This window comes from Canis lupus, chromosome 36 (genome assembly GCF_011100685.1).
Source record: "Canis lupus familiaris isolate Mischka breed German Shepherd chromosome 36, alternate assembly UU_Cfam_GSD_1.0, whole genome shotgun sequence".
Classification (NCBI taxonomy): Eukaryota; Metazoa; Chordata; class Mammalia; order Carnivora; family Canidae; genus Canis; species Canis lupus.
The window spans coordinates 19926481-19951908 of NC_049257.1; the positions used below are offsets into that span (position 1 = coordinate 19926481).

At 43.3% G+C, this 25428-nt stretch overlaps 1 long non-coding RNA gene across 1 annotated transcript; it reads left to right on the forward strand.

The window, feature by feature from the left end:
• The first annotated feature begins 20211 nt into the window (after window positions 1-20211).
• LOC111094269 lies at window positions 20212-21204 on the forward strand. The gene is made up of 2 exons (XR_005384501.1): window positions 20212-20538; window positions 21050-21204. It is a non-coding gene; the product is annotated as an uncharacterized LOC111094269 (long non-coding RNA).
• Window positions 21205-25428: the final 4224 nt, after the last annotated feature.

Consider the following 25428-nt stretch of genomic DNA (forward strand, 5'->3'; position numbering starts at 1 on the left):
TTGCAATTGGGTTGGAGCCTTCAGGGCAGGTCCCACGATCAAGTGGAGGCAGCATGTGCAATGGTTTTCCCAGGAGGCAGGTGGAAAAGGGGAAGGGGGATGAGGTGGGGAACCACCCAGTGATGGAAACGGGGGGCGCCGCAAAACCGCTCTTCGCTTTCTGCTGTATTCGTTAAATGGCCTTTATTGTTTGGGTTGAGGAAGGTCAATTAATCACCCAAAGTGTTATCTGACAGTAATTCACCATCAGCAGCGACAAGATATCCATAAGAGCTCAGGACAACAAAAGGTTTTGTTTGGTTGCTTTTTTGTTTGGTCGCCTGTTTTCTCTTTCCACACACCATTGAAAAAGGAGTCATTGGCATGTCATATTTCCTTTTACTGTTTCGTTAGTGATTTTTGGCACCAAGGAAGAGGGGGGAGAAAAATAGGAGGGAAGGGCCGCAGCTCACCTAGGCGGACCCAAGGGTCATTCATACAGCCCCGCTTCCAAGGCGGATTCATCTCCCGACAAGGCGATCATCTCCCGACAAGGCGATCATCTCCCGACAAGGCGATCATCTCCCGACAAGGCGCTCCAAAGTTTTAGGACCAACCCTGGTGAGAAAGGACAGAAGAAAGGTAGACTGCGTGGGCCATTCCCCAGCCTGAACTGAGCCTAATAAACCCCAGAATTGGTGAAGAGTAAAAAGGAGGGTTACTAACCTGAGGTCCCTTTCTGGGTTATAGGGGGAAATTAACACCTGTGTTTGAGATCCACCCCGGCCCCAGTACTTTCCACACCCTGCAAAGACCTTAAAAACAAACAAACCAACAGGCCTATGTTCTTTTATTTAATGCAAGCTTTGGCATTAATGTTCCTGCCATAAACAGGAGGAGATGTCCCCAGTGTCTGGATCCTCCACAGACAGAGGCTCTAAGTGTTCCCAGGACTGTCTCACGTGGTCCTTCTCTGCCTCCCACATGCTCCTCCCCACCCCCTCGGCAATGTGGGCCTTGTTGCTAAGTCTTCCTGTACATCTGTGCACCCCTGTGAAATACAAACCTTTTGGTATTGGGGTCTTCTCAGATCATTCCCAGGGAGGTTCTAGTGGAGGCAGCAACCAGGCCTTCCAGCCCGATTGCTACAGGGCTGGGGTCTCCTAGCTGGTTCTTCCCTACGGACAGCGATCTCTGGCTCTAGCCTCAATGTTCTCTGTCTGCTATGATGATAAACCATAGGTCTTGGGTTCCTTTTGTGAGACGGGTCACATCTTGTTTGCAATAAAAGATATGAATGGGTTCCTTTCAGCATGTAGACAGGGTGCCACCCCGCTGCACACACCTGCTTCCTCAGCTCCCGGAGTTAAGGATGCCACCGTTTAACCACTTCCCCTTCAGTCTGGGTTGGGGAGGATTGTCGAAGGTTCTTGTGGTCTTGGGACTGTCTCTCCCTTTCCTGCCCTCAAGGCAGTCAGGCTCACCTTCAGTAGTTCTAGGGACAGAAACCTCCAAAGACAGCTCTCTCTCCTCTTGTTCTTGGCTCTGCAAGGATCTTCATTAAACAGAGTCAGAATATTTTTCTGTAATGTGCAGTCATTTGTTCCAATATTGCCTTCTGGAATAACACATCATGAATATATTTGCTTGCACGTCATGGTCCCCTGAAGGCATTCCTTACAGCTCATTCCTTGCCTCCTCATCACACCGTTTTCCTCTCCAAGCCAAATACCACTTGTCCCTTCAACTGTTCTATAATAAGACTTCCAGACTCCTTACCCTTCTGGGGTAAATTTGCCCCCTTTGAGAATGTTTCATGTTGTAAATACCCACTGAGACGGTTTTTTCCAGAAAAGAACTAATAGCCCATGTGCAATATGACCAACACAAAGAGGTCACCACGATTCTATTCTCCTCTAACCCGGCTGCTAGACCACAAGTGGCCCAAAGTCCCTAGGGTTTTATTCATCCCACAAATGTATCTTGGCTCTGTTGCATGCTGGGAAGAGCAGCTGCCTCTGAAGGATGGGGGTGGTGCGGGGCGGCGGGGACACATAGTCTCTCTGGAAAAAGTCAGCTCTGGTCTTCTCTGCTCATTAGAAACACCACCAGTGCCCACTGGTGCCACTCAGCTCCCATACTTCTTAACAGCAGCCAACGTGGTTTTTGATCAGAAGTTTTAGAAGACCACAAAAGAAAGATGGAGAAGAACTGAGCACTCATAGGGGACTTGATCCATCAGTCTAGCCAGTGTGCTGTGAGACCATTCCTGGGGTAAACAACCACAAATTCATGTAGCACCAGCCACAGGTATTGTGTAAATGAAACTGTAGTGAGTTTCTACTGTTGTCTTCCCACCGCTTCACTACAGAACAGGCGAATCCCTTATCTACTGGTTGCTAAGAATAGTAATTGGGAGGGAGAGCTATACCAAGGCCACAGCAATGAAAATGGAGTTGGATTTATTTTTTAAAATTATTTTATTTATTTATTCATGAGAGACACACAGAGAGAGGCAGAGACATAGGCAGAGGGAGAAGCAGACTCCCCACAAGGAGCCCAATGCGAGACTTGATCCCAGGACCCCGGGATCACAACCTGAACCGAAGGCGGACGCTCAATCATTGAGTCACCCAGGCACCCCTGGAGTTGGATTTAGAAAAACTACCCAGAGCTATGAAGGAGGTGGGACTGAAGAGCCACATGAATTTTTCCTTTGTGCTCACATTGTCTGCATTGCATCTGCCAGGGCTGGGCACTCAGGAAATGCTTCCTGGGAGAACGGATGGACAGAAGGACAGCAGCTGTGAGGGTCTGAGAGGAGCCAACTGAAAGATAGAAACGAAACAGGTGGCCATAGGACAGAACTGACTTTCAATGCCCCTCGCCCCCATGACCGGGGTGGGGAGAGAGCAGCTGAGAAGCAAGACAGGTGTCGGCAGCTGGAGTCAGGAAGGTAAGGAACAAGTCGGGCAGCCAGTGGCTGTGAGGCTTGACTGCATCACCTGGGGAGTTAAAAAGAACAATCCTGACACCCAAACCCTATTGCCAGAAATCTGGGCTCTGGTGTTTCATGTTTCTGGTTTTTTTTTTTTAACTGTAATATATATGTAGCATAAAAATTCCATTTTGGCCATTTTTAAATGTACAGTTCAGTGGCATTAAGTGCAGCCACAGTGTTGTGTGACCATCACCACCATCAGCTCCAGAACTTTCTCATTCCCCTCAACTGAAACTCTGTGCCATGAAATGCTCACTTGCCATTCCCCTTCCCCCCTGCCCCTGGCAACCACCATTCCACTTTCTGTCTATGAATGGACTTTCCTAGGATGGCCTAGAATGGACCCCATTCTAGGCCCCTCAGCACTGGTTTTGTTTTAAAGCTTCCTTGATGATTTCGATATGTAGCCACCATTGAGAACGATGATGGTCCAATGCTGGCTGTTTCAGCCATGTGGACATGAAGGGTCCCCAGGTCATGCTAGTCCTTGTGGAGAGGAAGAAGATTATGAGGCACGTAGTCTTCAGGAAATGTGCTGCATGGGTGGGGAGGGGAGGTGACGAGATGATAGAAATCGGGGAGGGAAAAGGACCTCAGGGGCCTCAAAGAAGCCAGGTTTTTAACGGGGCTCAAGCTGAGGGCCAGAAGTATGCACCAAAATGGGGTAGAGATTTAAACCCAGTCTGATGGCAAAGTCCAGCCTTTTTCTGCTATGCCAGTGGTTCAACTCATTAACAACTCTTTATTGAGTATCTCTGCTAAGCAATGCATAAATTTCCTGTTCATGTGGAGTTTCTGTGCTGTCAAGAAATCAGATAATATTCATAAAAATACATAATTAAGAATTTCAGGTTGTAAAATGAAACAGAAACAAGGTAGTGAGTGAACTGGAATTGGCAGAAAGGCTTCTCTGAGAAGATGATCCTTAAGGAGATGCCTGAATGATGAAACACAGGCTGTCATGTCAAAGGAGTTCAGCAAGCACAAAGGCCCTGAGACAGAAACAAGCCTGCTGTGGTCAAAGGCTAGAAGAGAAAGCTGGGGCAGCTTGCTCATGGAGAGTCAGAGAAGGAGCCATGAGCCAAGGTAGCAGGAGCCAGATTGAGGGCTTGCAGGCCAACATAAGAAATTTGGGATCAATTGTCCCCGTGACCCTAAGATGAGATTGGCTGATCTAAGAAGGAGTAGGGTAGGAGTGGAGGCGGGGAGACCAGGGGTCATGAATGCAGTAGCCCAGAGGACAGTGGCATTGATTTAGACTAGGATGGGTGGGGTAGCAGTGGTGAGAAGGAGTAGAATCATAGTTTCCTTCAGAGACAGAACCAATGTAGGATTTGAGGGCTAGAGGAATGACTCTTAAATTTTGGTGAGCATCTAGATAGATAAGGGTCTTATTTACTGAAGGAAGAGGAGATTTGGAGGGGATAAAATATTCTGTTTTTGGCAAATTATGTTTGAGATTCTTGTTAGACATCAAGTGGAGATGTCCAGAAAAATGTTGGGTATACAAGTCCAGAATCAGAAGACAGGTCTAAAGATACAGACATGTGGGGGACTTGGGAATCACCTGGAGATCTGTTTAAAATGGTGATTCCCAAGCTCCTCCCATCAGTGATTCCCTAGGTCCAGGGTGGATGGAATTTGCACCTCTAATTAGCTCCCCAGATGGTTCTGGAAAATCCCACACTCTACCCTTCTACTTCCGCTGGTTGACAGTAATCCATTAAGCAACTCGTTAGCTACTTAACTTTATATTTTTCCATCTTATTCAGATATTTTCATTCCTTTTACATTAAAAATGCAATATTAAGTCATTTTATGTTAATGTTATTATATATCATTACCAATAATATATTCTAATGTAACATTATATTTATTATATGATATTTCTCTCAGTCTGTTCAGACTGCTATAACGAAATATCGTAAGTTGGGTAGCTTAAACAACAAACGTTTATTTCTTGCAGTTCTAGAGGCTGGAAGTCCAAGATCAAGGTGTGGGCAGATTGAGTGCCTGGAGAGGACCTGCTTCCTGGTTCATAAACAGCTGTCTTCTCGTTGTCCTCACACAGAAGACACAGGGAGCTCTCTGGGACACCAATCCCATTCGTGAGGGCCCTGCCCTCATGACCTAATCACCTCCCAAAGGCCTCAGTTCCAATTACCATCATACTAGGGGTTAGGTTTCAACATATGAATTTGGGGGGCGGGGTAGGAAAGGATATTCAGTCCATGGCAATAATCATATATTATATAATATGTAAAATGCCGACTAATAATGTTTTAATTTAATGATATAATTATTATATATAAACCTATTTCCCATATTTGTCTATCTTTTTCATAAAAAATATGAAGGAAATTAAATGCCCTTTAGGAAAGTAGGCATATTTTATCTGTGTAATTCCCTTCTCTGTCCAATTTCTTTTCTTCATTTTTTTATTTACGATTTTATTTATTTATTGATGAGAGACACAGGGAGAGAGGCAGAGACACAGGCAGAGGGAGAAGCAGGCGCCCTCCAGGGAGCCTGATGCGGGACTTGATCCCAGGCCCCAGGATCACACCCTGGGCTGAAGGCAGACGCTCAACCGCTGAGCCACCCAGGTGTCCCCTCTGTCCAATTTCTAAGTTTAAAAAAAGAGAAGAGAAAGAAGGAGGAAAGAAAGAAGAATGGCCAGAGGGAGGGAGGTGAGAAGGTTGGTTGCACTGAATTATTCTCATGAATCCATATAGTTGCCTAATAAACAAGCCTTTTCCTACTTCTAAAGGCTCACACAGCATTTCAGACTGTGTTCCAAAATTAGAGAGGCCATCAGCAGTTCTGTATTTGTCAGAATTCCCTTTTTTGAAATCAGGACGGCCCTGTCCTCCAATCTTTGCCACCTCTGCCATCCTGCACGATTTCTCAAGAACGCCAGAGCAGGTGTATCACCCCCACCGCCTTGGCGAATTATCGCCCATTGGTGCTCTGGTGCCACCAGCGGGGCCCGAACACCTGGGTCTGTGCTGACTCCCTGAGCCAGCCTGCTGGCCTCCCGGGACCCGCCATTCTTATCCTATTTTTTATTCCTTCCCCCCAAATAAACTCACATACACACACACAGACACATACACCCATGTGCGCAGGCAAGAAATAACCACCAGAAGCGCCCAACAGTTGGCATCCATAGCCCCCAAGCAAGAATATGATTCTCTGTATTTCATGGCTTGGCTGGTATTTTCCTACATCATCAGAAATTCCACACTTCTAGAGACACACCCTTTGGAAATGTTGTGTCTGCTTTTATCTGTGGCAAATAAATAAATAAATAAGAAAAAGAAAAAGAAAAAAAAAGAAAAGAAAAAGAAAAAGTCTCCAGGAGCCACACCTCTCAGGGCAGGTTTTTTTGTTTTTGTTTTTGTTTTTTAATCCAGGTTCAGCTTTATTCTGAATTAATCATCTATCAAGGATACATGTCAAAAGGGTAGAAAAAGATGAAGGAGCCAATCAAAAAAAAGTTCCCTGGCAAGTGGGAGGGACAGCATATGGTGGGGAGCCCTGTTTGGGGAAGGAAATGTTGTCCAGGTCATGGATGCCTTTTTTGTCAAGGATTTCAACACCGAAGGTTGGCAGATTGAGGACGAGCGTTCCTGGAGCTCCTGCAGACATTTCCTAGGGCGCTCCACGGCCCTCTCCCGAGGGATGGGTGGTGTGTAGTATTGGTCCAGGATACTACACACCTACACACCAGGATAGCACCCTCCCATCCCCCCCTGTCATTTCGGGGCCTTGCTGTGTGCAGCACACTCTCCCAGGGCCACTCCGGAGGTCCTAGGACAGGCCCGGCTGCCCTGCAACAGGTGCCCCACTCAGCAGGTGCCCCTTTCATTTTGCTCCCCATGGACCAAGACCTCCTTTCCAGCGTGCCTTCTCGCTTCTTTCACCTTACAAGGTTGGGGGGGGGGGGTCTCTGACTTCCCTGGGGCGTCCTTTGCCTTGTGCTGCTTCTGCAGCCCCAGCTCCGCTGCCGCCCCGGGCATTGCAGCGTGGGCCGTGCAACCCTCTTTCCACGGGGTGTGCATATCTGTCTAATGTTCCCTCTAACCTCCAGCCTCCTACACACAACTATCACCAAAGCACATGTTTTAAGGTATCCTGATCTCGGGGGGGCGGCGGGGGGGAACATGCAGAAACTGTTACGGGACGACTGACGGGCCAGCTCTGGGCCGGGCGGCCAGGGAGCCTTGCACGCCGTGGCCAGCGGTCCGCCGTTGGGATTGCTGCTCAGGTGAGGTCAGGGGAGACACGACTCAGGGCCAGGGCTACTGACCTCAATATCTCCCCACGGCTGCCTTAATGATGGAGATAAAAGGAATTCTGGAAACAGAGTTCCGGGAGTTTTTGTGATAGAATAAATGATGGTGGTGAATAGGGACGTGGACTCGTCATTAAAAGTGGCATGTTTATGGGGTGCTGACACAGTTTACGGGGTGCATGCCTTCGAGTACCAGCCAGATCCATGCTTTTCCTAATGTTTTTAGCCTTTTCCCAGAGGTTTGGACAACACAGCTGTGATGAAGCTGCCAGGGGAATTCCTCTGCTTGAGGGTTGTTTTTATATTTAACCACTGGCCCCGGCCACCGCTAGCATTCCAAGTGTGAGAGGGCTTGCTCTTTAGTTGTGATCCTGGGACCAGGACGGCCACATCACACCACCCCGGGGGCCTCACTCACATGGTGTTCTCTGTCGTGTTTCAGAGGGTGGGAATGGGTCCCCCACCAGGGGACCCCAGCCTTACCCTACACCTCTCATCCCACCTCTTACCATTACACAATCACACACCAGTCAGCTGCTGAGCTCACAAGCACTTTGCCCCAGAGAGCACAGCATCATGATTCGAGTCCTACAAGGCAGCTGTAACACTGACTTCCGTGGAGATGGCATTTTATAGCCTACCAGGTGCACCTGGCTGCTGCACACATCTCAAAAAATCCCCGAGTGGCAGGGACCATAAAGTAGGCACAACTTTATCCACCTTCTATCCAGAGAGCTCCAGCTCCGGCAATCCTCATTCAAATAGAGTTCCATGGCCTTGGGCCTGTCGAGTTCTCTTTCCATAACCCCCAGCTGCCAAGTTGGGTCTAGTTGAACGCAGAACCCTGACTTCTATTTTTAGATCAAGCCTGTTAAATCCCTGCTTTCTGGAATTCCACGGCTGATGTTTTCATCCCTTAATTTGGATTTGGGCTTTTTATTAATAAGGAAATTCATGACTTTGCCACTGTTCTCTTCCTTAGTCTCTATATTAAGACCTCTAGGACTCTGTGTAACAAAAACCCAGTTTGAGCTAGCTCTTTTACGAAAGGGGCCGTTCTGAAGTATCTCACTGAGCTCAAAGTATAGAATGTAGCTGGATCTCAGAAAAAAGCTGGAAGGAAGAACTGGTCTCTGCCCTTTCTGTGTACATGTTTTATTCTTCCCTAAAGTCCATGGTCTTTCACTGCCTCTCAGTCCTTATGCTAAGGCATGATCCCCAAGACCTCCAGGGATTTAGGTTTTGAAATGCAGTTGCTTCAAGAAAGTCCACTTTTCCTTCTGTTCTAACACCAATTCTCTCTCTGGGAAGTGAGAACGTGGCCCAGCTTTGGTCACGTGTCCACCACTGCACAACTCCGGTACAGCTTGACTGAGCAAGTCATGTTGCACACATATAACCCTGTAGCAGGCCCCAGAAAACAGGAACCAGGAAGAGGTGGAAGTGGGGGAGGGGAACTGACAAGATCCTCACGGTGGGTGGGAAACATTCCTTTTTTTTTTTAACATTGTTTTTAAATTTTTATTTATTATTTATGATAGTCACACAAACACAGAGAGAGAGGCAGAGACACAGGCAGAGGGAGAAGCAGGCTCCATGCACTGGGAGCCCGACGTGGGATTCGATCCCGGGTCTCCAGGATCACGCCCTGGGCCAAAGGCAGGCGCCAAACCGCTGCGCCACCCAGGGATCCCAGGTGGGAAACATTCCTGACAAAACCCCTGACCTTCGTGCTCAGGCTGCTCCTATATCAGGCCGGTATCCCTGAGCAAAGCCCCATCCAAATCCCTACTTCAGTTGCTGGGCTGGAGCCTCTTGCGTCTCCATATCACCTGCCCCTCCATGCCCCATTAGTCTATTTCTCCCAGTACTAGCTGAACTCCACATTCTCTCTGACCAAGCACTCAGACCACAGACAAAAGGACTTCATATTCATCTCTGCCTTCCCAGGCCTACCTTCCACCACTGGCTTTGTATCACCAGAGCCGCTGGGCCATTGCTCGGTGCATTCTCTGCAGCCCCAGCCAACAGGAGTGGGACTATGAGACGCCAGCCCCATCAGCCTCTTCCTGCCCCGCCAGCCTGAGGTCATTATTTTCATCTTGTTCTTCAATCAGTCCTTCTCCTCGGGGTCTTCTTTTTCACTTTCCTCTCTCTGTACTCACTTCATTCTCTACCTACCTCCATCTCTCCCCTTTGCCATTTTCTCATATCACTATTGCCTTGACTCTCTAGCCCGCATTAACATCTTTCTACAAATACATTTGGGGAGAGCAATTAGTGTTCACAACATACTCAACAAGGGAAGACAGAGAAATGCCCTTAGAAGAAAATAATTTTCAAAATAAACTATGTTAATAAAAATTTCAAAGATTCCAATTTTAGTCAACCTTTACAAATTGGTAATAAAATTAATTTGAAAGATAAGTGCATAAGATACCCAATACATTTTTTAAAAGATTTTATTTATTTATTCCCGAGAGACACAGAGAGAAGCAGAGACATAGACAGAGGGAAAAGCAGGTTCCTCATAAGGAGCCTGATGTGGGACTCGATCCCTGGACTGGGATCACGCCCTGAGCCAAAAGCAGACACTCAATTGCTGAGCCACCCAGGCATCCCACCGATACATTTTTGAAAATGAAATATAATGAGAGGAGGATCCAGACTATCAGAATCAAATATATTTTAAAGGAACTGTGGCTAAAACAACATGGTGTTGGTAGGGATATATTAATGGAACAGAGAACACAGAAACAGATCCATGAATGCATGGGTGTTTACTGACTTAACTATAGCCTTTAAATTTAGTAAGGAAAAGAGGATTGACATTAAGTAATGTGGAGGCCATTAATAATCATTTGGAAAAATAAGACTCTTATACATTTCATTCATGTAAGGTACTGATTTATTAAAGGTTTCAACATTTAAAAAAACAGATAATAACTGGAAGTAAATATAGGAGATATGCTTATCGTCTTAGGTGGGAGACATCTTTCTTATCAGGGCACAAAGGTAGAAAATCATAAAAGACAAGATTGATAGACTTTATGTTCCAAATATAAAATCTGTGTAGGATAGAGCATACATACCATGGGGTTGAAAATAAATAAAACACTTAGGAATTTATTCCCAGCTTCTATCATGAACATAATAAATAAAAAGTAGTTTTGAATTAATAAAGATGAAAACTCTGATAGAAAATAGGACATGGATATGAAGAAAGACTAGTGAAAAGAAAAAACACATATATCAGATGAAAAGATTCCCCACATTATGACTAATCCAAGAATAGCAAATGAAACCAGCTTGTCATTTTTATGGGAGCGCCCATGAAAGAGGAAAGGATGAGCTGAAACAACTGAAATGATGAGTCCCCATGTTGGGATGCAGAGAAACAGCACTCTCTGGGATTATTGGTAAAACTGGAAAGGACACAAGTTTAAGGCAATTTTCTACCACATATCAATTTTTCAAACTGATAATTGTAAACATTTCAATCCCACTTTTAGGAATTTATCCTGCAGGAATACTCTCATTAGCATCTAAAGATACATGGATGGACCAAGATGTTCTTGGAAACATTATTTATAAGAAGAAGAAACTCAAGGCCATTTTACTGCTCACTGGTAGGGGAACAGCAAGTAAAGTATGGTCAACTATGCCATGGAATGCCCTAGAAGAGTTAAAAAGATTGAAACAAAGGAGTACTCACTTCCACAGAAAAGTATCCATGATATATTATTAAATTAAAAAGATAGCCATAAAACAGCATGTATAGTATTATTCCACTTATGTGAAATAATAATGTATTTGAGTATTACTAGCAAAAAGCCTGAAACGATATACTTCAAGCTGTTAAGAGTGGTTATCTTTAGAGGGTGAAATTATGTATTTACTTTATCCATCTCTATTATTCAAACGTTACATGACAAGCTTATATTCCATCTCTATTCAGAAAAAAAAAAAAACTTTTAAATATCCACTGGACCAGTGCCCCTGCCTCTGGCCAGAGTCTACCATGGCACCTGTCAGGATCTTAAATCCAGTGATATATGTGTGGAATCATCTTTCAATGGCTAAATCTGGATTGTCCTTCAAATCTGCCAAATTCCACAAAGATGCAAAAATAACCATTCAAATAAATGATCCTTCTAGTGGAGTTGAAAGAGTTGCACTGCAAATAGCAAGACCAAATGACCAAGTATCACGTGGGATAATGCCAATACTTTTTTTTCCCCACTTCGTTCAGGAATTGTTAAAAACAGCATGCCTGTGTGTGTGTGCACGCATGTGTATTCGAAGTGGCCCTAGGAGGGTCTTTCATTTATCCTTAAAAGTCAAAGATAGACTTCACAAGCCAGGAATCTTGTATCATGCACCTGAACTAACATCTCAGGCCCGGGTCAAAAGGAAAACCGACTGATGGTTGGCATCCTTTCAAGGGCTTTTCAAATGATGCCAAATAATTAGAAAGAGATCCTGTTAAAGGCACTCAGACACAACCTCCCTGGGGAGAGAAGGTGGGGGTGGGAGGGTGGGAGTGAGGACAAAGATCCTACCCTCCAGTCCCCACCCCCACTTTTGATTTTGTCATCAGTTGTTCTTTATTAGTGTGGGCTCTCTTTTTTTTCCAAGGAAATTTATCTAATTTAATTGCAAAACACGCGAGACGGGCAATCCATCTTGCCCCGCTGCCCATATAAACAATGCAGAAGGGTGGGCTGTGGGCTCCAGCTTCATCTCTGGCAGAGCCCGTCCACTTTCAAATTAAAGGAATTATAGGGGAAACATGGTAACCACAATTAAGATATTTTTAGAAACATAAAATCCTCCGGAAAACATGACACTAATACTGGTATTATGATTGAAGTTAGGAATTATGGTTATTAGAAGCTTTGCAGTTTATGTGCCTCATAAATCTAATCGCCTCACACATCCACTGATGCTGCTGCTATATTTACTGCAGACATCTATGATGACAGACAGTACCTTTGAGAAGGGCCAGATAAACAAAATATTTTACATACTCCAGCTTCTCGGTGTCTAATGGATTCATATCATGGAGAGAAAAAGGCTTCATTAAAGGGACGGCACCAGATGCTGAGAAGCCGATTTACCACGGAGATTTGATCTGAGTTATGCTCTCTTGTTTAATGGGAATGCTGCTGCTCCCCTCCTGGAATCCTGAGGACAGAATGGACAGGGAGGGGAGCCAAGGAGTGTCAGGGTGAAGGGGAGGAGATGGGTAAACTGACAACTCTGTAGGTACAAAACTTCCCCTGGCAACTCAGAAACCTCTGGAAGAAATGTTATGTAAAATATGATGGCATGTGTTATGTGTCCAAGATTGTTAGGAGCATCCATTGTTATTGGGTAAATATCGTAGGGAAGAGTGAATTTCACAGCGACCCCCCAATTCTCCTCCCCTGATGTGGCTATACTTAGGGACTTCAAGGGACCTTGAAGAGGAAGAGGAATGAGTAGGAAGTTATACCCGCCAGATCACCAGTAGGGAGAGGAAACAATGTTAGCTTGTCTTGACCTCTGGGCGTTCCTTGAAATTATATGCAACCCTCACTGTCGAAGTCCTAATCTCAAAAATTAAAATTTATGCTTGAGGATATGTATTACTATGTAGGAAGTGGCTAATTAGGAACATTTTAAAGGCCATGAGCTCCTTCCGATTTTTTTTTTCCAGAGCATTAATGCAGAAATAGTGCCACAGTGGTTAAGATATCATCAGTGATTTTCACTGCATTCCAACTCCCAAGCATCCTCCACAAAAATCTACTGGATTGTCTAGACTGACTATGGACAGACATCACAACCTTGTCTTAGATTCTTAATAGCTCCTAATAGAATGTCCCTTTTACATTGTGGACACTCAATAAATGTGATGGATGGAAAAGGCTGGACAGGGGAACATGCCAGACAGGGAGTTCCCCACAGCCCCTCGAGCCACTTTGACAATCCGGTTTAGATTTGTGTTATGTGTTTGTAGGCAGGAGCTCACCATGTGTGAGTGTGGAGTGACAAAGTAATCTGGGGAAGAAATGATGGTTTCTTGGACCAGGAAATGGCAGTGAGGAGTAAACATACAGGAGAGGACAGATTCGAGGGATAGTGAGAAGGTAGAACGAACAGGTCTTGGCTGTTGTCTGGATGTATCAAGAGTGAGGAAGCAAAGATGGCACCCAGGCTCCTGGCTTGAGCAACTCACTACCTGGGGGGAAACAGGCTTGTAGAGGAAGCAATGGATTTAGCTATAAACCCACTGAGTGGGAAATGCCTGTGGCTCTCCAGGTGGAGAAGACCGTCTATCCCTAGGGGGTATAAAAACAGGATAATAAGAGGAAGAGAACAGAGCTGGGAAAGATGACTGGGAAATGGACTTTACGTACAGGAAGGCTTGAAGTACTTAGAGTAACAATACCATTTGACAAGAACAATAAAGGAAGTTCCACAGAAGGGTGAATTCCTTCAGAACACTCTTTGAGTGGCACGATTTTGCCTTAATTCCCAACAAATAAGCGAGCTTTCATTCTAGGCATCTTTACAAACAAGGATTCCATCCACTTAAATAAATGAGATCCTGACATCTAGCAAAACAAAACCACTCACAAAACAAACAAAATCTTAAGTATCCACAGAAAAAAAAAATCTCGTGTTGTGGGATTATCCCCAAACATTCTTCTGAAAAAACAGAATGCCCAAATATTTATGTCCTATTCCTTAAAAATAAGTTCTGCTGATAGCAGGAAAGAAGAATTCTTGACCTTATCTAAACATGTGGAATTCTGATGGAAAAAATAAATGTGCGTGGAAGGCCAGAAGCATGAATTATGCATGCCACATCATCACACTTTTTCCTCAATATAGACCTGCAACATGCTTTGCATGGAAAAAGAAATTAGAATAGAACAGATATTGAGCAATTTTCTCCATAACTGGTTCTTACTCACCTTAAATGTAAAATTTTATTTAGCTTATTTCAAAGGGAGACATCCTTATTAAGGGAACACATTTACTGGCGCCTGTTGGAGAGAATTTAATGCAAACAGCCTGAAATAATTGAAGGAAAAACATCTTCTGACTGTTCTCAGAAGAGCTTAGCAAAGAAGAGGATGGCAGGAAAGAATTACTTTATTATATTGATTTTCTTGGAGAAATCAAAGGAGGATAACTCAAATAGACCAATTCACTCTTGCCAAACTCAGTGGAAGCATGTAGAACAGCCGTGAATTTATGTGTCAAAAACTGTTTGCAATCATTTAGTTGAACATGCAAATCAGGATTCGCACATTATTACTCTAATAAAGTAGCTAATACAAAAGGATATCTGGGTTCGTTTGCACATATTCCCTGTTTTAAATGACTGCAAGTATAATGGGTGTAAGTTTTGTCTAACAAAATGTTTACAGTCCAATCAGATCATTAACCTGAAATATGAAGAGAGTGATGCATTCATTGTGGTGCAATAACAAAGACACTGGAGCACAGCGAAAGTAATTGGAATACAGTTCTCGTGAAGCTAAAATCTATTTTTCTTTTACAAGGAGCAAAACATTTCACTTTTATAAAGACTGTTTCCCATAGTAGATGACATTGGTCATGCATTTGCTGGTTTGCGGTCGTTTATGTAGATTTCCTTGATGCATCAAATAACATCACAAAAATAATATTGTTCCTTAATAAAATAACTGTACGTTTACTTTTTTTTACTTTTTTTAAAATTTACTCTTCAAGTACTCTTAATGAATATGCATATTATTTAGTAGTTTACAGAGTCCTAATTCTCTGATTCATTCTTCTTTCCTCAATTGGGCCCAGACTGGAAGAATCCATTTCAGTGTTTCCCAAAGCGTGTTCCACAGAACACTAATTCCTCAGGATGTCAAATATATGTTGCTCAAAGAAATGAGATTTTCTAGTCAAATGGGAATGGGAAATGCTGGGGCACAAAGTGAAATAGATTTCTCTGTTACAAAACTTCCAGGGTCTCTCAGTGTGTTAGTGCACATGGAAAATCTCCAAGGAAGTGTATGTAAAGGCAGTTGAGTTTCCCAAATACTTTTCACCCCTGAAATGACCTTTCACCTTTTCTTCATGAGCATTTTCCAGATTGATCATCTCAGAGCTGATAGTTTGTGTATTTCCATTATCTGGACCAGGCGGCTTCAGTAAGAAGCAAAGCAGATGGGGTTAAATGACAATAGGGAGAGAGGTAGAGCTCTCCAAAGAGCAGCATCCGACTAAGGGGACAGCTACCCCACACTTCTATCCACGAAAACTTTCCAAACTTTTAAGAGCAGGAAATTTGGGGGGTTTTGCCTGGCAGGATTTGTTTTAAAACACTTTGTGGGCCAGACACGTCTATTACGACATGGTTCTAGCTTCCGGATTCGGAATAGTGTCCCCAGGATAGTACCTTTTTTTTTTTTTTTTTTTTTTTTTTTTTTTAAAGATTTATTTATTTATTCATTATATATATATATATATATATATATATATATATATATATATATAGAGAGAGAGAGAGAGAGAGAGAGAGAGAGGCGCGCAGAGACACAAGAGGAGGCAGAAGCAGGCTCCATGCCGGGAGCCCGACATGGGACTCGATCCTGGGACTTCAAGATTGTGCCCTGGGCCAAAGGCAGGCACCAAACCGCTGAGCCACCCAGGGATCCCCAGGATAGTACTTTTTAACCCATTCTATAAAACTTATGGCCCAGAAAAGTCATGCCTATCCTAAATTATATTTTAGGTTGTGGTTTAAGATCATTGTTAATGATAGAAGTTTCTGGTCATGCTCCTGGATATTCTTTTTAAAAATCAAGTCATGAGAACATCTCCCTTCCTTGTGACCCACAACACACTGCTCTCTGACAGTGCAATCTATGACCATTCAAAGCATAATCAATATTCATTGGGAAAAAACAAAATTAGTGGTAAACATATTAATTTGCTAGGGCTGCCATAACAAATATCACAGACTAGGTGGCTTAAACAAGAGAAATGTATTTCTTCAAAGTTCTTTTTCTAAGATTTTATTCATTTATTTATTCATTATTTTGGGGGAAGAGAGGGAGGAGGGGAAAGAATCCCAAGCAGACTCCACACTGAGCAGGAAGCCTGACGAGGGGCTTGATCTCATAACCCTGAGATCACCACCCGAGCTGAAATCAAGAGTTGGACCATTAACTGACTGAGCCACTCAGGCACCCCTATTTCTTCAAAGTTCTGAAGGCTAGAAGTCCAACATCAAGGTACTGTCAGGGCTAGTGTTTTTCTGAGGCCTCTCCTAGGTTTATAGGTGATCATTTTCTGCTCGGGTCTTTACATGGTCTTCTCTCTGTGGGTACATCTGTACCCTAATCTCTTTTATGGACACAAGACATATTGGATTAGAGCCCACCCTGATGACTTCATTTTGCCTTAATTACTTCTCAAAGGGCCCTTTCTCCCAATGCAATCACATTCTGAAGTACTAGGGGTTAGGATTTCAATATGTGAGTTTTGCAGGACACAACTCAGCCCACAACAGTAAAGGACCTTACAAAAATAAAAACTTAATAAGTCTTTTCTTTAACTTGCATTTATTTTATTAAAAAAAGCACCCAAGGGCTAGTTTCCAAGATCTATAAAGAACTTATTAAACTCAACACCAAAGAAACAAACAATCCAATCATGAAATGGGCAAAAGACATGAACAGAAATCTCACAGAGGAAGACATAGACATGGCCAACATGCATATGAGAAAATGCTCTGCATCACTTGCCATCAGGGAAATACAAATCAAAACTACAATGAGATACCACCTCACACCAGTGAGAATGGGGAAAATTAACAAGGCAGGAAACAACAAATGTTGGAGAGGATGCGGAGAAAAGGGAACCCTCTTACACTGTTGGTGGGAATGTGAACTGGTGCAGCCACTCTGGAAAACTGTGTGGAGGTTCCTCAAACAGTTAAAAATATACCTGCCCTACGACCCAGCAATTGCACTGTTGGGGATTTACCCCAAAGATACAAATGCAATGAAACGCCGGGACACCTGCACCCCGATGTTTCTAGCAGCAATGGCCACTATAGCCAAACTGTGGAAGGAGCCTCGGTGTCCAACGAAAGATGAATGGATAAAGAAGATGTGGTTTATGTATACAATGGAATATTACTCAGCTATTAGAAATGACAAATACCCACCATTTGCTTCAACGTGGATGGAACTGGAGGGTATTATGCTGAGTGAAGTAAGTCAGTTGGAGAAGGACAAACATTATATGTTCTCATTCATTTGGGGAATATAAATAATAGTGAAAGGGAAAATAAGGGAAGGGAGAAGAAATGTGTGGGAAATATCAGAAAGGGAGACAGAACGTAAAGACTGCTAACTCTGGGAAACGAACTAGGGGTGGTAGAAGGGGAGGAGGGCGGGGGGTGGGAGTGAATGGGTGACGGGCACTGGGTGTTATTCTGTATGTTAGTAAATTGAACACCAATTAAAAAAAAAAAAAAAAAAAAAAAAAAAAAAAAAAGCACCCAAGTTCATAAATAATAAAAATGTAAATAAAGCCTGTCACAGGAAGGCAAAGCAGCAAAGTAAAATTGGTAAGGAAATGGTTGGAAGATGTTTCTGCAAAGCCAGGTGCTTTTGAATCAACATGGCCTGCCCACACCCAGCATAGGGCTTCAAAGAATTACCTACTATAATGTCCAGGTCTAATAAGTAATACTTTGAGAATTTTGGGGTGATAGGAAACCAGGGGAGAGAGGTTGGTACGGCATGCTTAGCCTGCCCTGCAAATCACAGGGCTGAGCTATGCCAGAGAAAATATCGATTTCATGCCAAATTCCCAGAAGGAGTAAGGGGCTGGCTGGTAGCTAATAAAGGGTTTGGAAGGGTAAATCATATCAGGTGGTGCTTAGGCTTTTTTTTTTTTTTTTTTTTTTTTTTTTTAAGAGCACTGGCATTCCTAACAAGTTAGGGAGACAAGCTGAGAGAGGAACAGAAACAGTAAATATGGACTTGAGTGAGGCCGACAATTTTAGCATAAAAACTTTTATGACATGGGGGGTTCCTGTGTGGCTCAGTAGGTTAAGCATCTGCCTTCAGCTCAGGTCATGATCCCAAGATCCTGGTATCCAGCCCCATATCAGGCTCCTGGCAGGGAGTCTGCTTCTCTTTCTCCCTCTGTGTTCTCTCTCTCTCTCTCTCTCTCTCTCTCTCTCTAGTAAACAAATAAAATCTTAAAAAAAAAAAAAAAAGCTTTCTAAATGGGAAGGACCCTATTGTTGGTTGTAGGGCTGTGCTCTGAAACATAATTCTAGTACTTTGATGTCAGCATAAGGGCATTCCCAGAAAGCTAGACTTTGGTCTGACATCTTAACATTTTTTATTAGCAAGTACATTGATTCAGTGAACACACTGTGCCACTGACAATAATTTGAAGGAAAGAAATTTGTTTGCTAGAATTTAGGGCAGCAGAAAGTATGGAGGTAGAGTATTCAAAAGGTTCTCTTAGATTGGGAGAGAGCTTAGGGAATACTAGACCTACCGCCTTGGACTGGAAATATAAGCGTAAGTGAGCTCTTTAAATGCATGACATTTGTACTAAGAATTGAGGCTTTTTTTCTTCAATCTACCTAAGAGACTTGAGCCAATTTCAACTGGGTGGAGTGGCCTTATGGCCATGTCTTACATAGTTATATAACTTAATAAGCATCCTTACTGGGTCCCAACCCAAGACTGGTCCTTGCCTGTTGGATAAAGTGCCCTCTGTATATCTTAGTTTCATTGAACATCTGGGATGAAAGGAGTTGTTCCTATAATACTTCACATATAAAACGGCTTCAGTTAAAGACCCCAAATACTTACACACCTATAAAGTTATTCTTTTGGCTAGAGGCTTTGAGTGTGAGAACACTTCACATAAATAAGGTAGAGAGATGGATTCCTGGCCCACTTCAGGCTCAGATGTTGTTAATGTCATCAGAGTTCTGTGTTTATCCTACAACAGCTGAACTCATGGCTTGGCAGGTCAAAAACCTTTCTGTGCACTTTTCAACCCACACCAAAGTCCAACGTCTGGGAAAACACTCTGGAAAATATTATTTCCATTTGCAAATTTCCTTATGCTCACATTGTTATTTTGGCAAAAGTGGGCAGAAATTAAATGTCTGTCAAATGCATACTACTGGCTTCACCAGCTAATGTATAATTCCGGCTCTGCCCTTTAATTTTCATTAGGGCAACAAAAATTGGTTTTAAAATTTTTTAAGATCTATCTTCAGGAAGCCTCATGGAAAATCACAGGTGTCAGGCTTAGCCTGGAGGATAAAACAAACCTTGACCAAAAACAGTCAAACCTTATCGACACTGCAGTTCTGCCCAGAAAAAAACATATTCACCCAACACATAAATGATACTTGTGTGCGTATGTGTGTTTTTCAACTCGTGCCTCCTTCATTCAACTATCACACAAGGTTTTCTTTATTTAATGTACATTTACTGAGCACCTACTAAGTGCTGGATGTTGTTAAGCATTAGAGAAGGTACAAAGATGAATTAGACAGGGCTCCTGTGTTCATATCTGGGGACAAAAACCAAACACTGAAAAAAGTAATTATAATTCAGTGTAAAGGTGGCTTTAACAGAAGCAGTTGGTTGCTGCCCTGATAACACATTTCATGCCAAGTTCCATTTGGAGAATGGGCATACCTAATGTCAGGGTGGTGGAAATGGCAGATTTCTCTTTGCCCACGAGCCCTCTGTCAACAGTTCGTTTTCATTATTCATAAAGGAGGTTTGGCAAGCTGTAGTCCACAGGCCAAATCCAACCTACTACATGTCTTTGTGTATAAAGTTTTATTAGATCACAGCTATGCCCATTTGCTTACATGCTGTCCCGGGCTACCTTTGACCTATGATAGCTAAGTTGAATGACTGCCCCCAAAGTGTCTGTGTCCCATTACCCACAACTTGTGACTATCTTACTCCACACGACTCAAACTAATCGCATGAGTCCTTAAAAATGGAAAGACTTTTCCCTGGCTACAACCAATGGGGGAGATAGCAGCATGAGAAGGATGGACTGCCCCCCGAATCCTCATTCTGAAATGTAGGAGGCTGTGTACAAGAAAATCTGCCAGCAGCTCCCATGAGCTAGGAAACAGATCCTTCCCTACAGCCTCCAGAAAGGAATGCAGCCTTGATCTTAGCCCAGTGAAACCTGTGTCAGACTTCCAACCTACTGAACTGTAAGATAAATTTGGTGTTCTAAGCCACCCCATCTGTGGTCCTTCATTATAGCAGCAATAGAAAACTAATGCAGACAGAGACGTTTGGCGCCCAGGCCCTAAAACATTTACTGTTTGTCCCTCCACAGAACAAGTTTGCCGACTTCCACTCTTGCATGTGCCTGGCAAATATTCCAGGGATGTCTCAAAAGCTGATGGCAGAAACTACTAATTGTCCCCCCAGTATCCATTCTCCTTTTCTTCTTTTTAGTGATAGAACCCTGGGGACACATGACTTTTATCAGGGCTCGTGGACACCCAACTAGAGACTACATTTCCCAGCCTCCTTTGCAGCTAGCCACACCCATGTTACGAAACTATTGTGAATGGAAGTGATGTGTGCAATTTCTTTTTTTTTTTATTTTATTTTTTTTATTTTTTTTTTGTTTTTTTTTTTTGATGTGTGCAATTTCTTTGTCACTCTCTTGAAAGAAAGTTGCTCACCCTCCATTTTCTCTTCCTCTTGTGCTAGAATGAAAATCTGGTGACGATAAGACACCTTTGACAACATGGAAGAGAGTAACACCCTGAAGAACAATAAAACAGCAAAATGAAAAAAAAAAAAAAAAAGGCTGGCTCTCTGAAGGACCTTGTGTAGCAGAGCTGCTTGACTACACTGGATCTCACTGTGTACACCTGGGTATATTAGAGAAGAGTAAACTTCCATCTTATCTGAGTCACTATATTCTCGGATGTCTCTTTCAATAGTTGAGGCTTTACCCTAAGGAGTACAAGGGGGCAGTCCTACCTTAGGATAGGATTAGAAATGAAATGGATTAGACCATGAATGGGTTGCTTTAGTCCATAGTCACCATAGGTGCTGGGAGCTTTTCCAGAACAACTTAAATGTTCATGGAGAAATTTAAAAAAACATGGGTGCATCTTCTATGATATTTCTTCCATCAAAAGGTAGGGTCTATGTATCCTCTCCCTGAATCAGGGCAGGCTTATGTTTGCTTTGATTCATAAAGAATGACAGAAGTGATGCCAGTGACCTCGGAGACTGGGTCATAAAAGGCCATACAGCTTCCACATTGTTTGCTGGAATATTCATGACGGAGCCCTGAGCCACCATGTTAGAAGTCCAACCACCCTGCGGCCACCATATTGGAAAGGCAACATATAGACTTAGGTCAGTAGTCCCAGCTGAGAGATCAACCATCTCAGCCAGGTGCCAGACATGTGAGTAAGGAAGCTACCTTGGAAGTAGACACCCCAGCCCCAGCCACTCCAGCTGCAACCATTTAAGACGCTCCTAGTTCTTTGAAACACTTCAGACTATGTGAAACAGAGAAGAACCCTTTGGCCTTTCTCAATTCCTGACCCATCCAATCCATGGACATAATAAAATACTTATATTATGCCACTGAGTTTTGAGGAGTTCAGTTACACCTCTCTCCCTAAGAATGAAAGAGAGGATTTGATGACCAGGCGTAAAAAGTCACTGTCCTCCCAACCACTGAGAATCTGACAACTGGGATCCATCATGAAGAAGCAAATAAGATGTCTCCAACATGACCTTCTTCTTAAGGTAATACAACCCCAAATAGTCACTGGCTTGTGCCCAGAGGTATGGGTCCCGTGAGACGCTCCTGGGCTTGGAGTATCAAGGCATAGCACTAAGAGGCAGTACTGCTCAACTGTAATGATACTCAGAGGTTAACACCATTATGCTGATTTTATCTGGGGGTGGGGGTGGGGGAGGCAAGTGTTTAGAAAGCCCCAGTGACAGACCAGGCTTGGTTCTTTTTACCAGATATCTATATCTCACAGAGAGCCTAAAATAAACCTTTGTGAAGAAGGATGTCCTCCTACAGAGTATGTCAAATAATTCAGGAAATGTCACGTAGAAATGCCAAGAGTCTCGGTAGCATCGTTCTAATTACTATGGGGCAGTACTGCTACAACAAAATTTGATTAGTACTGGTGTCCCATTATGTAACTTGGATTTCTATGACATCTCTTTTCTTGGAAGTGTGCTGGTGTGCAATAACTTGGAGCTTACAATGAATTAAAGCCTGTGAACTTGCTGACATACACTGGCAGCCAGGACAGGATCAGTCCACAGGAAGAGAAAGAAAAGCAAATTCCCTCCCTGCTGTAAGCGATCCCTCTGCCACTGGGAGCTCCTGAGTCTTTGTTAACCCATGTTTGCTAGAGTGTCGGGCCAATCTAAGGGATAAGCCTACTAGTTAAATCAAAACCGGTACCCTGTTTAACCCATCAGCTAGTTTAGTCCTTGAAATGTTTGTACAACCATATTTTTTTAGTTGTAAATTAATATATCCTAAAGATCACACCGAACCTGCTCAATGCTCAATAAGTCTTGTAATGGCCTTTGGCCAAAAGCAATAAAAAATAACTCAAGGTTTACCGAAGGAATGAGAAAGCAAATTAGAAAAAGCTTTACCATTTACCTAATTAGATTTCATTTAGACATGGTTTTTTGTGTAAAAACCATGGTCAGAGACATCTCATTTTCCTGAAATTTGACTGACAGAATATACTTTTCCTGACCAAATGGTTGAAGTTTAAGCTTTTGAGCGCCCACAGGCTAGCTTTCCTCCGCACTGCCCCACTACCACCACCCCATCTCCCCCTTTGCCAGGAAGCATTTGTGTTTAATTTTTTTTTGATATTTTATTGTAAACCACATCCTTCACTATCAAGCTTTGGGATCCATTTAAGTATACATATGAGCAAAGTTAGTGTCTGAGAAATAAAGTCCCCGTGGGGATTTTTGAAGAGCCCTTCAGAGGTAATGTATCCAAGTAACAGTTCATTGTTTCCTCGGTGCACTGTGATACTTTCCAGAAGACAAAGCCCACTAAAGAGAAAGCAGGATACGCAGTGAAATACAGAGATCTACGTTATGGCTTCACATGAAGTGGAAGCCTTTCAGTATGATTGGACATGATGCTATCTAGAACTCCCAAGGAGTTTGGTGTGATACAATCTGGCCCTCTGGCCCTAGTCTATTACAAAATGTTATCTTGACTGCTTTGAGTGCAGCTGAATCTCCCTCCCACTTGGGCACTGTAATGCTAAGGGCTGCAGAAAAACCCTTTGCCTTAAGGATGCCTCTTAGAGCCCTAGATTCTCTTCCTAAGCGTCAGCTAAGTAGCAATAAAGCAAGAGCCCATTTTGCCAATACCTCTTCCAAAGGAATTTTAAAAAGTCTTTTCCAAAGAATCCTTCTAATTTTGTCAAATGACAGCTACTCTGGAAAAATCACTTTCTCCCCCTTAAAACTTAAGAAGGACGCTCCCTTAAATATGTTTTATTTTATGTGTGACCCTTTAAATATAAAGGGCAGAGTAGGCCAGTCCTGTACCTGCTAGCTAACCCATGGACAGCTTTGGAATAAAAGCACAGTCAGAGGGACTCCTGAGTGGCCCAGTGGTGGATCACCTGCCTTCGGCTCAGGGCGTGATCCTGGGATCAAGTTCCGCATCATGCACCCCGCAGGGAGCCTGCTTCTCCCTCTGCCTGTGTCTCTGCCTCTCTCTGTGTGTCTCATGAATAAATACATAAAATCTTTTTTAAAAATGCACAGTCTAGAGCAAACAGTGATTCTTATCAGACCAAAAGCTTGGGTAACTGTGCTGGTTTGCCCCCAAACTATCTGACCTTGGGCAAGTCACCTCGCCTCCTTAGACCTCAGATTCCTCATCTGTAACATCAAGGCTGAAGTAGAGGATCTTGTGAGTTGTTTCTTTTCAAATCTGCAGGTGAGAAAGACATTGGTTGTACTTGGGTTTTTCTAGTTCTTTAACTCTGGTTTCTTACATGTGTATCATCCTTTTTAAGTGATTTGACAAACCATTACTTATGGAACTTCTACTTATTGAGAAGTCACATGCTTGGCGCTCTGAGGGGCACCAAAGTGGCAGATACAGAACCTATCCTCAGGAAACTCCCAATTTAGTTGAGAAGATGGGACCAAGCATGAAGTTATATGGCATCACAAGATGGTACAAGTTGCCATTGGTGTCAGTCCCTGACTGCCCAGCTACGTGTTGGGCAGAGCTACCTTGCCACAGCTCAACCTTTCCAAACCCCGAGTCGGCAATGTGTGAGAAGACACACCCTCCCTGGTTGGCTCTGCTGTTCTGAACCCCCTTCCCCGACCCCAGCCCCCCACATGCCCATCCAGCTCCTGCCTTTGATCAAGCACCATGGGCAATCCATAAGATGGTTTTTCCTGCCCTGTTTTCTCACGAATTATTATAGTCAGTGTGCAGGCTAAGGTGCTGTCTCAGAATTCCCCAAACAAGAGCAAGTTGTCTAACCTGGAAGTTTATTTCTAATGTAACAACTGTCCAGAGGCATCTGATAGGACAGTTTTATCGCTCTCTATACCTGATTCCATCTCTGGATCCCAGAGAGCTGTTGGAGTGTCATACATGGCTATAGACAGGGAGCCATGGTAATGGAAGAACAACGTGGGTGCTACAATCTTGAAGGTTCTAGTGTTTACATGAGAAAAGTATAAGGCCCTTGAATTTGTTTAAATATCCAAAATCAAGCCTCTCCCTGGACTTCTCAAATGAATTCAGTCATTCTATAATCCAGAGCATTTTCATGGGCTATGTCCCCAAGTTGCTCTGAGAATTTGTTATGCTGCTACTGAAGAACATTTAGGGTGGAAAAATCTCACACTTCAAGTGGCAAAACAGGATGGAGGGGAGAGAGACAAAATCAAAAGCAGAGTAAATTATATGACCAGACTGCAATGCAGCCAAGAAGTTTGCATTAAGAGGTTTGCTACTGTTTGGGCAGAAATAAGACTGATGTTGGCGTTCGGGCCTTCCCGATGTGTTGTGCTGCGGGACTGGTGCAAGCCTGAAA